Source organism: Macrobrachium rosenbergii, chromosome 55, assembly GCF_040412425.1.
Source record: "Macrobrachium rosenbergii isolate ZJJX-2024 chromosome 55, ASM4041242v1, whole genome shotgun sequence".
Lineage (NCBI taxonomy): Eukaryota > Metazoa > Arthropoda > Malacostraca > Decapoda > Palaemonidae > Macrobrachium > Macrobrachium rosenbergii.
In genome coordinates, this window is record NC_089795.1 from 26,068,714 (window position 1) to 26,088,309 (window position 19,596).

Here is a 19,596-nt window from a genome sequence, read left to right on the forward strand (position 1 = left end):
GAATTGCCTTAACGAGCAGGTACGGCCTGTCCACACTACCGGGCATGCCCGTCGGGCACTTCCAGCTGTTTGTATCCTCTCGCTTCTGAAGCAGTGTTACCAGACAATCGAATCGATCTCGCTCCATACTCGGTCGGTCAGTATAATGGAACGGGTTATGGGAACAGTGTTTGCCAGTCAGGCAGTGCCCGCTAGTGTAGACAGGGCGTAAGATACATTGCCGCCTACGTAGTTACTCCAGGTGGGAGGCGACTCCACCCAATTGGGTAGACCTTGTCTCTCTCGGCCTTGGTCGCAGGGTTCATCATCGGTAAATTTCTGTAAAGATCCACACTTAACTGTTTCAGTAATACTGTTATCAAACAGGCGACAAACATGCAAAAACACTAACAGACAAAAACACATACAAACTGCACCCAAACAAACAAAACATACTAAAACATAACTTCCTTGTCTGAGGTGAAAAGTCCACCTTCTTCACAGTGTCTCAGTTAACATTCTCTATTTTGGGTCTATTTAAACAAGGTCAGATTCATCCTTAACATTATGTTGGCTTCCATATTTCTGTCATATGTTTATCTGAAGTGTCAGGGAACTTATATTGGAAGTGGCATTCATCAATTATTCTCATTAAAGAGAAAACAATAAGATCGCACAAATTTGTAGATTTTTTTATTGCGGTATCAAGAAGACAGTTTTCAAAGAATTGATTCCAGATAATGCATTATTTAATCGAAACCACTTTGATAAAGTTATGTGGCAAGGAATTGGATACACTGAAGGGGAATATTTAGAAACCATCAAACTTCCTCGAGTCTTATCATAACTGTTAGTTTATACGTTCAAAACTTTTGCAGGTCACAATGTAGAATGAATTTGCAAACACCCGTGCAGCAGGTACCGGACAATAGCTAGTACACCGCCAACTCGCAATTAAGAATCAGGTGGTGACAAGCACGCGCCGACACACACGCCTATAAATACATATTATATATATATATACATATATATACATATATATATACACACACACATATATATATATATATATATATATATATATATATGTATGTATGCCTATATATCAAAAACTTGTGTGAATAGCAACTGGTAATCACAAATAATTGTCAAAGAAATAATGAGTATCATTCTTAAAGAAATTAAATTTCATGGGAAATTAGTTGTCAACACCGTAGAAGTTGAAGGAATTCCGGGAATTGCTCATAATATGGTTTATTCCAACCTTCCAAGAAGTAACTTCTAGGAGGCATTAGTTATTTTTTCATGAATATCTCACTTTACTTAGTGGGTTTCTTGGAACATAATGTAAGGACCATAAAGAAAATATTCGTCACATCATTTTCACGAACCGGGGGTCTTAAGATTTTGTTGTGTGTTTTTTAATCATTTCTCCTTGCGCTATGGCTGCTATTCAATACAGAATTTTTTTACCAGGTATCAAATTTATTGCTTCTATCAAGAGAGGAACGATGGATTTAAGTGGCGGTGGGATTCAAACCTTTAACCTCAAGCTAAAGAGACAAATGCGTTGCCAATCAAGCCAAGAGAGAGAGAGAGAGAGAGAGAGAGAGAGAGAGAGAGAGAGAGAGAGAGAGAGAGAGAGAGAGAGAGAGAGAGAGAGAGCAACCTCTTTTAAAGGAATAGAAATACCGATTGGTGTTAGAAAGAAAGTCAGTAAAATGCCATTAACAGCAGCATCTTTAATTTAATGATAATATTAATTATACAATTTTTTTTATATTAATATCATGTTTCCCTTTCTTTAAAAATAAATACAGTATCTACAGAGGTAAAAAGCCAACTGCCCTGAATGTATTTCTGAAGATTCGACAAATTAGCTAAATTGGAAAATTTAGCGGGACATAACGTCCAGTTAAATCTGATGGACCCATTTGAAAAGAATTACTTACTGATTCTAATTGTATAATTTACTCTCAAAACCTGTTACGAAAAACTCATCAACGAGAGATATGCAGATGATGAGATGTTTAGTAGATGTTCATCACTACAAGAGACCTCTTACGCAGATTAAACTAAGCCCTTACAGTGGACATGAAAAGATGGAGAGGCTCTAAATGGGAACACAATATTCGGACAGCAAAAGATGACCTTGCATTGACGAGCGCCATGTTGCAATTCTGCAACATGAAAGGCAATTGGTCAGGGGACATTGTGATCCTCTTTCCGTGGTATTAACTGTCCATTAGAGGCTTCAAATACCAATTGTTTTATGGCTAAACTGATGCGGGATAAATTGATGAAAGTCTAATGGCCGAAAGGTAATGGAAAACTCGATCCCAAAATCTCCTCGGTTTCGTTTTAATCAAAAGCGCATCGGCATTGATGATGAAGCACGTATTATCAGGCTATGGAACAGAGGATGTAAGTCTGTAATCCATTAACAGATTTCTCTTCTTCTTATTATCTTCATATCTTATTCTATCTGTGTATGTGTGTGTGTATGTAAATGTATAAATAAATGTGTGTGTTTATATATACTTATATACCTGAATGTTTGTTCGTCAGTCGTCAAATATGCAAAACATCAAGATTATGGATTTCTCTCTCGAGCTCCCTAACATTGTATAACTAGCAACTCATCTATGCATTAAGAGGTCCTTCCAAAAGTTCTGGCAAGAAATGAGTGATCTCTGTGTCTGCTGGATCTCTCTTGTAAGTTGCCTCTCCCTAAACAAAGAAAGAAGAGAGAGAGAGAGAGAGAGAGAGAGAGAGAGAGAGAGAGAGAGAGAGAGAGAGAGAGAGAGAGAGAGAGAGAAGATCCTTTACATGTCTTGATATAACCGCGGGTTATAAACGACTAAAAGAATGTTCAAGAATTATGACTAGTGACTTATTTTTTCCAAATCATACCGCGAATGAAGATTTACGATGTTAAAAGCCTTAATATCAAACGTATTAATTTGAATTTTGCTCAACTTACATTTTGCTTTTTTCAATATCCTTTTACCATTTGTCGAATAATTATTATCTGGATTAAAAGTTAGCCTCAAGGGATCCGATTATAAGATCTATTTTTTATGCTAGTTATTTCAATGCTAAATTCTTCATTTGTCTGGAATCTGTAAGTAAGCAACGACAGTCCACAATATTAATTCAGTAAATGACACTTCCAACTTTTGACTGACATGTCGTCGCACCTCAGATATGTCATGTCCATTATTTTATTAATCCACTGTTCCATACAAAAAATGGGAAAAACCCATAAATCATTCCAAGTGGACAACTCGATTTTTTCATTTTATCCATTAATTATAAACGTCCTGTTAGTCTTCATAATTACCTCTTGGACAAAGCAAGAGAACTCTCTTATAGAAATGACCCACGATTTAGTTATAAGTCCGAGAAAGACGATTCAGGTTCTTCCTCCCCATCACCCCCTAAAGTCGCCCTTTGGTAAAAAAGTCACCGAAAAATCAGTATTTTATTCTAGGAAAAAGTCATCTCTAAAGAAAGTCACATTAATTTATGATGGCAATTAAGCAATCTATCTTTCCTAGATAGTTACCCATTCATTTCTGGGGATCGTTATCTAGGACTATATATTTCTATGGGGCCATTATCTTTATATAAATTTATAGCCTTTGTGTATGTTTTACGGTAATCCACAAAGGATGGTTACATACCGGGTTAAAAACCTATGGGGTCTACTATCAAAGAAAGATTATGTGACTTTGACCAGAAAGACTTTTTTTCTGTGACTTTTTTACCTGGATTCCTCACATCAACTCATTTTTAAAAAGATCACACACTTTTGATCACTTCCGCTTCAGGTCTAGTGTTATTTCTTTGTATCAGTGACGTATGTTGAGGATTTCTCTAATCTCCAGAGATCCTGGAGCCACTGAACATCAATCTTGATGACTTTTTAAGTAAGCATGTATCGTTGTCATCCGTGGAAGTAATCAGTGAGATATCTGTCAAACATGCCAATTAGATTCACACCAGACGGACATTTTGTAGTAAATAATGGCCGAATTTGCGTTGTGAATAATTGTATTTTTTTATGTCTTTAATCTTTGTCAAAGAAACTATGGTACAATTAACTCTTTATCATAACCTCAGAAGTTCGCACACACAAGCACGAATAATCCTTATTGGTCTGTATCAGTTGCAGTACCAGTATGAATATTTTTCTTATTGTTGCATACAAACTAAACGAAAACTCGAAGGAACAAGCAGAGAACTTCTTGTAAACCTTTGCTCAAGTCTTGCAGAAGAATTTGTCTTTCCGTAAGAATAATACTTCTTGTACCTTCAGGACATAATGGACTATAAAGATGGTACAGAGGCTTCAGCGCAATTGAAAAATGAGTGGCGTATAATCAAGGCTGAAAATAGAAAGGTGGCCTCGGTATAATGCCGTATGAGCCGGGCTTAATAAAAAGTAATCGAGGCCTGGTGGTCACTTTGAATCGTTGCCAGATGAGAAAGGGCTAAGGCCTGTATATAAGAGAGTAAAGGTGAAGCATGCAATTTGGTTATGTTTGGTGATTGGAGGGTGGATGAGCAAACCAGTGAACCCTCTAACTTCAGTTTTTACCTCTCAGCGTACAGAACAGTGCGGACGGACAGACAAAGCCGAACACAACTAACGTTCTTTAGCTATAAGAAAACTAAAACGTATTCCACTTGGTTCGCCGGGTTCTTAGTTTCCCCACTAACATTCAGTTAACCCGTCAAGTATGTCTTCACAGTTAACTCTCGGATAAAACTAAAGAACTCCTCTCTGAGCAAATGACAGACTAACGTTTGTTATCAGAGGAAGACGTTAGTTCTTCCCTAACGGCGGCTCATTGCTCAAAACTTTCTCCTTCCACTTCAGTTAGTACCTGGCTTACGTCAATCGCTCCACCATTTCCCTGTGCAGGCAATCTTGAACCCTAAACATCAATCTACACGACGTGGTTATGCCAAGATCACTGGATCGTTGGTCAAGACGTGAACCCATCTAACGTTCAGTTAAACGAGCCCAATTAGATTCCTGCCAGTCGGATACTGTAATGCAAAACTGAACAGGAACGTTCCAGGCCAGTGGGGTTATTTTGCTCCCTCTTCTAATCCCGTTCTTTCAAAACTGAACCCAATTAACGTCTCTTATCATAACTGGCATTTACACACACAGTCAGCACAGGCAGCCAAAACAACCCAATAACTGTATCAGTTGCCGTACCTTTATGGATCTTCTTAGTCGGCCTGGTATCAGGCAAACCGGAACCCAGAACGTTCAGTTATTAGACTACTGGTTAATAAAAGTATCCCTGAACAGACCACAGACATAACTGCTTTGATACTCATTAAGAAAATGAAAGTTGTGTATAAGAAACTATTCTTCAAATAGGTAAAAAGTTAAGCTGTCGTGAAAACAGGACTAAGAAGATTAAGAAAATTTGAAAGTTCATGGTCTAACATGTGATAATTATCTTAGAGCTAGTCCGGGAGGGAAACTGAGAAGAGTGAAGGTTACGTATCTCACATCGAATCTTGCATAGGGAAACTGTCATGAAACCGTTAACGATGATGTTGATGGTGTTTTTCTCGTTTTATAATACCAGTACGTCAGACGATATTTTTTCGCAATGAAGAAAGTTTCCTATTTCACTCATTATCTAATCATCAAGGTGGAGGCTCTATCGTAAGGTGCTACACCTTTTCCTAAACTCATCCGATACACTTATCAACTTGAAAATCGATATCCTTGACAGGTGTTGTGATATTCATTCCTATCGTGCTGCCACACTCACTCACTCTCTGGAAAATTCTGCTGTTCAGTTAATCAAACCTCATAAGTGCATCTATCTTGCCTGTTCTTTATAGCGTCTCTTCCGCCCCTAAAAGCCAGCCCCTTTAGTTCCTTTTACTGAAGACTTTGACACGGCTATTTGTCTTCCATCTTACTATTCTGTCCGCCTAATCAAACTACTTGGATAATTGGCAAATGCATATGTGATTTCCTCTCCAATTACATCTTTACAAACCTGCCTCTCAGTTTTATTTTATTTAAGGTTGACTTCCAGGTCCCAGTGCTTGGCCTTTGGCTAATCTCGACATTCCATTCCATTCCACTTTCCTCTTTGGAAAAGTTCTAGCCGCTCAATGAGAGTTTCATACAGCATTATACCTCCAGAAAACCTCTTGCGCCGAAGAAACTTCCGGGCCTTTTACTTCTATTTAATTTTTTACACATTCTGAACGACATTCCAAAAACTGACGTTTTTGTTTTTGTTTGTTTAATAGGGGAAAGAAAGTTGGAACCATTACACCTCCAGGAGAGGGAATGCGTAATTTTGTCATGGGATGATACGCACTTGCAATAACAGGTGAGTTTTCTAGGGAACTACAGATAGACGAGACACTTGTTTGAAGAAAACTAGAGACAAATGAAATGTTGAAAGTAAAAGTGAAATACAGAAATTGTCAGTATGGGCCACATGTATATTTCAAATTTAGCGTTGCTTTTTGAATTTAAATGTCTATTACTTGTAAGGTGTTAATCAGTGTTTCAAATTTAGCACTGTTTGTTGGATGAAAGAGTTGTATATATATATATTCTCTAGGATAGTTTCTCTATTGTATATAGGGTATATATAGTTTTTGTAGATATGTAGTGTGTGTGTGTGTGTGTGTGTGTGTGTGTGTGTGTGTGTATAAGAGAGAGGTATGTGTGTGTGTGTGTGTGTGTAGGGTGCTTATAGACACACTTGGCAATGAATAAAATAAGATGGTGGAAAGTAATTGTAAAGTTGGTATACAATGGGAAAGATTTAAAACAAGATTTTCAAGATTACAGATATTTTCAGGAACGGGATCCAAAAAGAATGATTAATGAACAGTTTTATCTTAAAATTAAAGACAAATGGAAAAAGGTTGTCAGGAAGCAACTTGTATCCTGCCGATTTTGCAGAATGATTGTTTTCTTGAGCTATAGATTTTAAATAAAAGAAGGAAACCAGAGTTTATAATCATAGTATAAACTTGAAATTGGTTGTATGAATGGTTGTGAATGATGTGAGAAGATGACATGAACAGAAAACAAAAGCAAGATTGGAAATTGAAGTCTGCTATTTGAAATTAAGGAATATCTTTCGCTTCTCTCTCAGTAAGAGAATTAAGACTGGCTCAGACGAATTTCCTAAACAACTAACACGGCATACGGTCATGTGGAGAGAGAGAGAGAGAGAGAGAGAGAGAGATTATTATTACTGTCATGGTGACGAATTCCAAAATTTAATACGAAAATATTTTGCGTGAGAGTTGTAAAGTTCTTTCATACATCACATTCACTGATTGAGAGACTTTTTTCGTTTTTTAGGCAATATATAATGATGAAATCAGCATAGTGTTATATCCTGAATCTTTTGTACGTGTTCAGACACAGACCAAGCTTTATACTTCGTATTCTTCTAAAAGACTGATTTTCCATTACAGTAAGAAAGATGGCAGAAATCCACTTTCTCTCTCTCCAATGTACTCTCTCTTGGCTGTTAGAGAGGATCTCTGATCCTCTCTCTCTCCTTCCTCCCTTCTCCTATAACAGACATGCGCCGTCAGTTGTCCCATCTTTCATCCTATAATACCCTTCCCATATTCCACCTCTCCACATCTCCCTTACCCCATATCACTAGAACACAAACTGTCAGCATTCCATTACGAATCGACCCCCGAGACTCGAGAACATCGAAACAGGCGAGGCCCCGCCACCGATAGTTAGGTCGTTGGTTGGGCGTCAGAGTAATCAATTATTCCTTTGGCAAACAAGTTCATTAAAGGCACGAAGAATGAGATGCTGAATGTGCTGTTCCTGAAAAGATAAACCAGTGCTATTCTCCCTTGTTGGAATCTTTCTGTGATTGACGAAGATTATGTTATTGTAAGATCCATTAGCGGAACTTGTTAGGCAATTTTTTTGGTTCATATGACTATGGCTTTTTTTCTGTTATCACCAATGTTGGTACTGCGGTTGTTTTCACGAAATGTTATACATTAAATTGTAAGCTAAGTAATGAAAAAAAAGGGACTTGAGTTAATCATCTAATTTCAAATTGGTAGTAAAATACGCACATAATGGTACGGAAACAACGTCTGTGTCGGAATTGTCCTAAAATTATACCAGTTAAGTTATGTCATCACCTGAATCGCTCGCCATACTCATGGTGTACCACGAATGTAAAAACGAAAGTGCTGCACTGCAATCTGCTAAAGGTACTTTACAAGATGTCCGGGAGAACACATTCTGTAGTAATTTGACTACAGAACGTGTTCTCGTAATTAGGGTTCCACGGCCAAAGACGTCTGTTGGTCTCCTCGTACAAGGCGCCTGCTGTCGAAAGGGGACCTAGACCATCTGTGACTAGTGCAGTATTCAGGAGGAGCCTGTGATGGGCAATAATTGATAGTCCACAGCCCGAGGCCTACTTCACAAATGGCCTAGGCCTACTGAAAGAGCACGCGATAGGGCTAAGCAAGGTGGACCTCTTTATCTTTTTTATTTTTCTCTTCATTAGTCTATTAATAAAGAGAAACGTACAAAGAACAACATACAAACCTACGTACATACAGACAGATAGGCACAGAGAGAGAGAGAGAGAGAGAGAGAGAGAGAGAGAGAGAGAGAGAGAGAGAGAGAGAGAATATTATCAGTTAGTTACTACAGATAGGAAGAGCAGAGAGAGATGGATACTGAACGTTGTGATATGTCTGAGTTAAGAAAGAGAGAGAGAGAGAGAGAGAGAGAGAGAGAGAGAGAGAGAGAGAGAGAGAGAGAGATATCAGAGTAACCTAATTATCAGCGATTAACTTTTCTAATCATATCAGTCAAATACCCAAAAAGGCTAAAAAAAAAGTGAAATGAAAACAAAGAAAAAAGACAATTGCTAATTTTGATTGTTTAACTGTCAGCACAATGTTCATGTAAACGGTAAAATAGCAGAAAGTAAAAAAAAAATGATAAAGTATATTCCATAACAGTTACTGTCAACTGACCTGATCATTATAGTTACTGCCATCGGCCTCTCATCTGAATTTCTCTTAATTCAAGGAATTAATATTTGAGTGGATTCCATGAACGGGAATTTGGCTGATGGAGAGCTCTCGATTTCTGTTTTTCAAAGCTGGTTCTGCCCAAATGCTCATTTACTCTTCTATGAACACTGTTTGACTATGGAGCATTATCACCAAGAAGGGAATTTAAAATAAGTGATAAATGGATCGGTACTTAGCCGGGTCTGGATGAGTCGGCAGAGTTACCGCCAGCACTCTGCTAGACCTGAGTTCGACTTCTCTGAGCCATCCAAAGAATTAGAGGTTAATTTCAAGATAGAAATTCATTTCTCGACTGGAGTCGATTGGACAACAAACTGTAGGTCCTGTTACGAGGTAACCAATTGGTTCTTGTGCCACGTAAAATAAGTCTAACCTTTCGTGCCAGTCTCTGGAGCTTTAATCAGCTCAGTGGTCTGCTAACTAAGGTAAACTTTTCTTTATTTCATGACCTATAAAAATGTTGGTGTTTATAGCAATCATTTGATAAGTGGTAAAAGCCAAGCAATATCTTTCCCTTGTTTGGTGTATGAATATATAATTAAGAAATCTATACACCACATCCTAAAATTTTTCCCACCACGAGTGTATCTAAAATGATAACAGAAGATGGTCATGAAGTGACCATCCAACGTTGGCAGAGATTGATTTACTGACTGACTGAATTCATAACGTATACTTGTTGCCCCCTTGATTGAGGAAGATTGAGAGAGAGAGAGAGAGAGAGAGAGTCAGTTTTGTGCCAATGCTCATCAAAGGACGAAATGCAATTGGATAAACTGCTTTTAGGAACTTGATTCAGTATGCCAGGAGATTCAAAAGCACTGACGTAGTGCTGGAAAAAAGGCAACTTTTCTCTCTCGGAAGATCAATGGGGCACAGCAAAGAAGTTCCAGGAGTTATTATTAATTTGAATCTGCAGATGAACACCACTAAAATCTGTCTTTTGGTCTGGTTTTGCCTGGCTAATGTAAGCTTTTTTCCCCTGTACTGAAGTTTTTCTTCCTTTGCTTTTCATTCAATGCATATTGTTATATCCTTAAGCATTTATTTATCCTCCTAATTACTCTGTAATACCTTTAAACCTCAGAACTATTGTTTCCCTATCTTTTTTTTTTTTTTTTTTTTTGCATTATTGCGTATTTTCAAATATTTTATTTTTCCACTTGAAATACGTCACGCCTTTTGTTCGTTTTACGTTCTTTTTGAACTTTCCATTGTCAGCTCTTCTTCTCCACTATTCTCAGTTTCTTCATTTTGATTTATTCCAGTCTTTAAATCATTGAAGGAACCTGTTTCGCCTTGTAAATATTTTATTTTTAATTTTGTAATAGATTGTTGTAAAGAATACAAAGCCTTCCGTCATTCATGACGTCGTTTACATAATTTCGATTTTATTCCACAGTTCACTTCAAACCCTGTTGCAAAAGTATCAACTAGAGATTAATCTAATTCTGTCTCATGTTGTAGTAATTAAAAGTTTGCTTCACCGCCATTCTTTATTCATATGCAAAGAGCAAACCGCCTCTCCAAGTTAGTTTGACTTTAAAATGCTTTGTTAAACTGTACATAACAAATCTTCGTGAAATTTTTAGCAGCGAAATGTGGTTCTGAGTTGCTTTCTAGAGGTTTGAACAAAGCTAAGCTCGGCCGATTTTTTGTAAGCAAATGAGGAGTACAGCAGTAACCAGCCAATCTTCGATTAACTTCAGTGAAACTAAGAGATCATCAAAGAAATCTGAACCACTTGTCAATTTGATGCTCACACTTTGTCTAGGCCAGTTGTTCTTAACCTGGGGGGCGTCAGCAATTTCCAGGGGGGTCCGCGAGCCCTTGGGAAAAATGAAAATTTCTCTAATTATATTCGTTATTCTCTTAACAAGAGTGAGGAACTAATATGCAGAAGTTTATGAAAAAATGCAAAAGTATTGCCTTATAACGTTAGTTTCCTGTAGTCTACTACTCTAGTTAACCTAGTTCGATAAGTATGTTCGGGATCCATTTTGATCCTATCAAGCATAATTTTGCACGTTTTGCTCTAAAGACAGAATACAGAAAACTGGTTGATGTCAGATTTGCGCTGACTCTCTTATCATTCAACCACACATTCAAGATCTAGTAGCTAAGGTGCAGTGTCAGGTATCGACTAATTTTCCCAAAACAAAAAAGATTCCTCTCTCTTATCTTTTTCTTATTCTTTAAATCTGGGAGTGAATTTTACTCTAGATGCAAGGGGGCATTGGAGGAAGGGACCAACTCATTAGAGGAGCTAGTGGTAATAAAAAGGTTAAGAACCGCAGGTCTAGGGCTTGATCCCCTCAAAAGCTCAGTCTTTCTCTTTCTGAAATGAGGTACTGTCTCTTGCCTTAGAAAGATGTCCTTATAAAACCTTACTAAACTTTTAAAGCCTCAGAGCACTGTTTCCTTACAGATTCGAGGAACGAAAGGAATGATTCAGCCTTGTTTTGAAGTAACGTTCTTCGAGAAGAGCTCCTTTTGAAACAACGTTCTCAACTATCAGCATAATTCATGAACAGAATCAAAGCCGATTTCTCTCTATCATTTTATGCTTAGGTCATATTTGAGACTTTGTTTCCCTTGTCACAATCTGTTGTTGGGGTGTAATTTTCTAAACGAAGAAACAAAACCATCGGCTAAGTTTCTGCACCAAATTACGTACTGTACTGTATATGAAACTTAGACAGTAGCTAAAGTAGCGATGGAATAACACATCTTACTAGCAATGTAAAATTATAACTTACATGTAATTGTTTTTCACTGCATCTTCAGGAAGAATGGGGAAATACATAGCTCACTCAAACGATACCTTCCAATGTGTCTACTTAAAACACTAAAGATTAGGTGATGTCTGAGTTTTTGAAGTGGCGGTAACTATGCTCGGCCGATGTCATTGTAATTAATGGTTAGTGTCAAGCATCATGACCAGCCAATCACGATTAACGTCACTGATAACAGCTGCGGATATTTACCGTCAGCTTCAAAAGAGACATACAACAGGTTGAACATTTTATCATCTGCGTTTTTGCGCTTTTTGCTGTCTTTACAATTTTGCTGATTTTTCGTGGCTATTCTCCTCGCCTCCATTACTTTCTCTCTATCCGTTTCACTGTTACCTACGATGCAGTTTTCATTTCTACATCTGTCTATCTATCTTTCTATTTATACGTCTATCGATTAATTTCTGTTTTATCATTAGTATTGCTTTAATTCTAGTATAGTTTGTGGCCATCGCATTATTTTGATTCCTGCCAAACAAATTTTAGCATTTTCCTTTAGTGCTTAAATTCCAATTAATGCTTTCGGTTTACTGATCTGAGTTGACTATTTTACCATTGAAGAGATTTTTCAAGGTTTTTTTTTTCATATTCGACATTAACTTCTACAAGACAAATATTCTTCTCGTCTTTCCTGTCTGCTTTCTACATGTCATCTCCTCTCTCTCTCCCCCCTCAACTCCTTAGAAATACCGTCATTATGTCGTTAGTGCATTGTACGTCATAACCATCTCTTTAAATTATGATGCTTTCAAAATCTCTCTCTCTCTCTCTCCCACTGAAATTAACCGAATGGCAGTTTGTCTGACAGGGCAGAACCCATTAGTGAATCGAGAATGTTTCTCCTCCAGTGGCTTAAGGTGCCTTCCGCCGCTTGTAGGGCTGAATCTTACCCCCAGTTCAGTCATTACAAATATTCCTGGTCATTAATGAGCATTCCAGATCTTCTTCCTATTCCTCTTGTTACCATAATTCCAGCCAAGGCCGACACTTCCAGCCATCTAGAGCCGCCTATATTAGTCCTTTCCTGAAAATACCATCAGTCTACAATTGCGTTTATTGTTTATTTCCTGAATGTTTTATTTCTTCATTGGAAGAGTGGGTAGAGCTCCTGGCTAGCATGCTGTTGGCCTATACTCCTCCTATCGGCCAAATGAAGAATTAGAGGAATTTATTTCTATGATAGAAATTCATTTCGTCATAATGTGGTTCGGATTCCACAATATGTTGCAGGTCCCGTTGCTAGGTAACTAGCTGGTCTCTAGCACGTAAAATAAATCTAATCCTTCGGGCCAGCCTAGGAGAGGTGTTAATTCAGTGGTCTGGTTAAACTAAGGTCACATTTTTCTCCCTGAATATTTTGATTCTGAAGTACAAACACTACCCTGGGCTTTTGCTACATTTGGTTGCGTGACCTTCCAGAAATGTGTGATTCTACCTTCCAGTAAAGCAGCGTCCATGTCTGGCCTCAGTCAATTGCATCACCCTCTTACGAATTCTCTGCGGTTTCGTTAATAATGTGAAGTCGATTTTTTCATGCAAATAATAACAGGTGCCCATTTAATGCAGATTAATTTATTGTACAAATGAAGCCAGCCTCCAAACTTGGTATAATGAAATAAAGATGCTATTATACTTTCTTTCCTCCATTATTTCCATTTGGCCAAAAAAACTTCATATTTTTAAGATAATTACTCGCCCCAATATGGAAAGCCTCCAAATACGTATAATGAAATCAAGATTAGATATACTCCATGCTAATGTGCTTTAATTACAATAGAATGATAATTCCTCTATAACACAAGAAGCCTAGTTTGCATGACGACATTTGATCAAGTCAGAGAACAATAAGCTGTCATTGCTTTGGTAAGTCTAATTATGGTCTTTGAAACGCTTATCTCCTCGTTCGTATATTCATTGATCACTCTCAAGAAGACTAACTCATTCCTCATCCAGACTCACGTTTTCATGGCGTCTAATCTTGCGCGAAATCTCATCGAGGACATTTTGCGTCATTGTTACGGCGTTTTCAAGAGAGTTAATTTGCAACGGGTTTGCGAGGAAATGAAAAGCGGCAGCTGAAGTTATTCCAGACGAAATGACGCTTCTTACTCGACAAGGCTAATGGGCCCGTGATTCTCCTCGTTTAATTCCCAAATGAGCAGAATTCTAAAGGTGTTGTTTGCCTCTTCCGCTTGTAGGTGGCTGAAAGGAAGAGCTCATTCCTGAAAATCTTCTCAGAGGATTATGAAGACTCTGTTAAAAGAATTTATTTATTGCTCTGGGAGGAGGATTAAGAATCCAGCTGCTCTTCCGAATGGTGTAAATTTAGAGGCAACCGTGACACGTAGTGTTCAGGCAATTCGACATGATGCATTTAGGAACTTGAGCCTTAACTTAGTTGTTACATATGTTTTCCACAGTGGATGCTGTTCTGTCGCTCCGAGATGATGTTCTGTTTAATTGGAATTTCCTCCTGATGCTGTAAGTGCTGTCTCCTAATTTCCATTGCAACATAAATGGCAGAGTTATTTAGCGTCTTGCTCTCATTTGCCTTTATTGAGACATTCGCGCGTTTATCTCTTCTTGCTGCTGGGAGGCAAGGCGCTTCCCGACGTCGTTTCTTGTAATGATACATATTTTAGAAATTGCTTTTTATATTCTCTGGTGGATTTATTGATTGTGTTTGTTCCCTCTTTACTGATTTTACCGAGGGTAGAACTAATTTTGTGTTTAGTATAATCGCAAGGAATGGAGCAGATAATCGTGAATGAATATTATGGAATTCCTTAAATAGGAAAAATATATAGAAAATAAAATAAAGAACAGAAGTGCATGTTACACAGATAATCATTACACGGAACGGAAAATATATGGAAACTGTAGGGCTGCTCCTTCTGTTACACTGAAGCAGGTTGGTTTGCATTAAGCGGACCTTTTGCCTTTCAGTGCCTTATAACAAGTGTTTTGTCGTCTAAGAAATCTGGTGTGGACCCACCAGCTGACAAGTAAGTGTGACGCGTCAATTAATAGTGGATATCAGATAGTCAATCAACACTAGGTGTTTGTTATATACATGAGGAAACCCAACGCCAAGACCCTTGCGAGCATGGTAGTTATTCGACAGCAGCGAAAAAGTTCTAGAAGTGCCGTATTAACATGGCTTACTTATAATTATGCCACTTATGTTATCTTTATCTCGAATGCAGTCCTTCTCCTCTGGTCTTTAGTGACCTTGCATGATAACATTACATTAAGTCTTCCGTCTCTCCTTCCCAAGACTTCCGAATCAGATATCCGTTTCTGAACTTGCAATGCATTACTACCCTAATACTATTCTTGCATTTTAATACATTTTTATCTATTTATTAATTTTTTATTTTTTTTAGTAAGTTGGATCTCTTCTTTATGTATTTCCCTTTACCTTCTCTTACTTCTTCTTAATTAACACCATATTCTTTGGAAGCTTGAATTTCAAGTCAATGGCCCCTGTGGGATTGTTCCATATGAATAGGTTTCATCTTCTGAATCATAACATAATTCCACTCCATGCATGACCAACCCATCCAATACAGTTTGGCTAGCAATTACAGCCATATGCCCCTTTTTCTTTCTAAAAGGTAAAAATACAAAGTAGCCATTTTTTTTTTTATGGGAATTACATCTTCAAATGAGGTCCTCTTTTTCATGACTTCAATTACTAGAGTATTACAACATTTATTGTTCAATTAGTCAATTCATTCACTTACAATCACCGGGGACATTTATTTTAAAATTTATTCTTAGCTTTTGCTTCTCATTCGTTGTATATTGTAGGCTTAAGGAGTGCCAAGGGTTATTCACATGCTGTGCAAAACTGCATTTTTATTACCAGAACGTTCTCTTTTAGTTTTTGATAAAAGAAAACTATTGTGCATGACTTTGTCTGTCCGTCCGCACTTAGTGTCCGCCCTCAGATCTTAAAAATTACTGAGGCTTGAGGGCTGCAAATTGGTGTTGGTCATCCACCCTTCAATCATCAAATATACCAAATTGCAACCCTCTAACCTCTAGTAGTTTTTATCTTTATAAGGTAAAATTAGCCGTAATCATATCTGGCAACGATATAGAATATCCACCACCGCCGTAATTAAAGTTTCAATTGCAGTTACAGCACATGAGACCATTTTCAGATCTACAATTTTCGGTACAATTATACGCTGTACAGAAACTCGATTGTTGTAAGAAACTTCAATTTTACTTATTTCTAATTATATTACGATATACAAAATTTCTCTCAACCGTGGTTTTCTCTTCTCTCTAATAAATAATCTTCGTTCTCCATTTAGTCTCCTTGTTTGTGTCAAAATTCCATACTCCTTTACGTCATCCTCTTTTTCTTTCTAATTTTCTTTTATCCCTTTTCACATTCTTCAGTTTCACCATTCTGTCTTTTAAATCTTCCGAGTATCGTAGTTTGCATTCGCATTATCTTGTTGTCCTGGACATATTATTTTCAATTAATTGTGTCCTCCTGTTATTTCATTAACATTTTTTTATTATTCCACCCAGGTAGCTTTTAGCCGCAACCATTCAAATTACCCAACCGGTTCTCTTCTATTGAATTTAAGACTATTGCTTTTCTGGTTTTTCCCTTGATGCTAGTTGAACTTTCTCGTTATGTAGTACTCCATCATGTACAATTATATTTGGAAAATCTTCAAGACAATTAGAGCGGCGGAAATTATATATAATCGATACATGAGTGAATAAGAAGTTAAGACTGATAGATATTTATGCTGGAGGAAATGGGTGACAGTGAGACCTTTGTAATATGAGAAGAGAAGCAAAAACATATAAAGGATGGAAAAGGTCTTTTCCATCACCTATAATTAGGTGTAAAGACACGTAGTTAATTTTTTAAGTAGTGCAAAATTTAGTCCCAGCTTTCTTGTTATGAGAGTCAAAATCCAGTAAGTGACTGTTGAGGATATAAGGGAAAGGGTTAGAAAAGAGATTATTTTAGGTGAAATTATTTGACAAAAAAGAAAATCGTATACAGGTGTAAAGGAGGATAGACAGGTTTGTCGAGAAGAAAGCAAGAGGGAAAAGAAAATAAGTAATGGAGATAGACACCATGCTTGAACTTCAATTATAACGAACGTAATCGTTCTTAAGAAGAAAAAAGATTAATTAGTAACTAGATCTCAGAACAGAAAGAGGAGATTGTCTGAAATGACAGCAGTCCCAGGTTAACGTAGGATTATATTAAAAGATGATTGAATGTGGAGGAGAGAAGTGAGGTGTAAACAATAAGTCAAAAGAGTGGAAGTTTGAAAATACTTTGGAAGTTACTGCAGAGGACGTAAGGCAGTTGTGGGGCTGAATAATGAAATGGAAAAACCAGTTGACAAATCAGTACAGTGGTGAAAGTGACTGAATGGTTAATCAGGATATGTAAGGTATGTACGGGTACAGGAAAAGTTCCTGGGGCATTGGTCCCCTGAATTGTTACCAGGAAACGAGATTCATAAACAATGAAGGATTCTGGAAGAGCGGAACTTTTCTATCCCGGTTTAAATTGAGATGGCTAGTATTGCACCAGCCCCTCGTTTTGTAATGACCCAGGTTAGGTTAACCTATTTAGATTAGTTTGGGGTAGCTTAGATTAGGTCGTTTAACAGCAGGAGGAATTTGGGTGGGAAATATAATGAGATTATTTTTAAAAAAATTCTGTACTTTTTTAAGATATGGCGTCCTGGCTTGTTCTCAGGGAAAGGTCTTGGTACTCGATTACATCTCGGGAAAATGCCTCCCGGAAGAACAGACTGTGGAAAGGCAAAGAAATCCCAAGAGTTATTATTTATTTGAATCAGCAGATTAAGACTAGAGTGATCTTTTCTGTTGGTATGTTTCTTTGTCTCTGTTCCTCCTGTTTTGGTTTTTTTCTATGAGATATTTTCTCCGAAGGCTTTATTTTATCTGGATAACTGAAATACCTCAATTTCATGTATTTTGGCATTATTGTGTAAAAAAATTTTTAAACTTTACCATACTGTCTGCCGATTTTCGCTCTTAGAACTTTCAAACCTTTTATTATTTTCATTTTTCTTCCTTTCGAATAACTTTGTTTTTTTAAGCTTTTATATAAACTAACTTCTGACGTATCAATGAGAATTGAATTTCTAAAGTAGACAAAAAGAGCTGACCAACCCTCGGCAAAACTGGATAAAAAAAATTATGTCAATAAAATCCGACTTGATTCACCAATTTATTTCAAAGCAATTTTGTGTATCAACTAGAACTTAGAAACTGAATGTCCTCAAAAAGTATGCTTCTTGCCTCAGGTATTGCAAGACAGGGAAAATAAACGGGACCACATGTCTTTACAGTCTTTTGTCTAAACGGAATCCCAACGGCTTGTACTAAAACAAGCTCCATAGGTGCCTAAATTAAAACCGCCATTTTTTCTGGAAATTTTCCTGGAGACTTTTTTTACCTGACTTTCTCCATCAGAACGCAAGTACCAAACTGCCTCAAACTTATTGTTTTGCTTTTAAAATCCTTTTGTCTCAGGCGCCAGGAAAGCATCCCTGAGGAGAGCATATGTAACAACTATGTTACGACTCAAGTTCCTAAAATTTAGAAAGTACGTCAGTGTTGAGTACAGTTGTAGCCCCGTCCGCCTGCGTTCTTCTCATTCAAACCTAAAATGGTACTGTCTCCGTATCGCAATGCGTCCTTGTTGACCGTTAATAAAAGTTTAAATTCACAGAGGGTATTGTTCTATTTGAAGATCTGAGAAACAGAGGGTGTGATTAGCGTTTTTTTTTAAGACGATGAACCAAGCATTCATCAATATCAGATTAAAGCTGATTTTTAATTTTCTCGCAAGTTATATTCTGAGTCAAAAAACAATGTTTCCGAAGTGTATTATATTCACTATAGGTAATTAAGTACAAGTATACCTTAGTTTTACCAGACCACTTAGCTGATTAACAGCTCTCTAGGGCTGGCCCTTGAAGGATTAGACTTATTTTACGTGGCTAGAAGCAATTGGTTACTTAGCAACGGACCTACAGCTTATTGTGGAATCCGAACCACATTATAGCGAGAAATGAATTTCTATCACCAGAAATAAATTCCTCTAACTCTTCATCAGCCAGCCGGGGAATTGAACTCCGGCCAATCGAGTGACAGTCCGCAGCTCTACCGACTCACCTAACGAAGCGCTACTATAGGTAATAACAAAAATAATAATGTAATAACACATCTCACTCGCAATATAGAGCTATAACTTAAATGTATACTTTTATTCGCTGCATCTTTAGGAGAAACTAAATGATTTCATTCATGTGTGTCCTTCCAAAGTATCCACTTAACACCCTAAAATTAAGTGGAATAGAAAAGGTACAGTACATAACTGCTTCGTTGAAGTGACGCTAAAATTACTCGGCCTATATCATCGTCACCAATAGTGGGTATCGGCTGCGGATATTTACCGTTAGCTTCAAAATATAAATACTATAGGCTAAACATTTTTACATTTACTTTTTAATGGTTCTCCTTGTCTCAACTTCTCCGTCTTTTCCTTGCTATTCTCCTCTTGTCGATTACTTCAATTGTATTCTTCAACTCTCGCCCATTCTGTAATTGTTATTCCTGCATACAGCTCTTCATTGGACGCTGTTGGCCCAGCGTTCGACTCTCCGACCGGCCAATGAAGAATTAGAGGAATTTATTT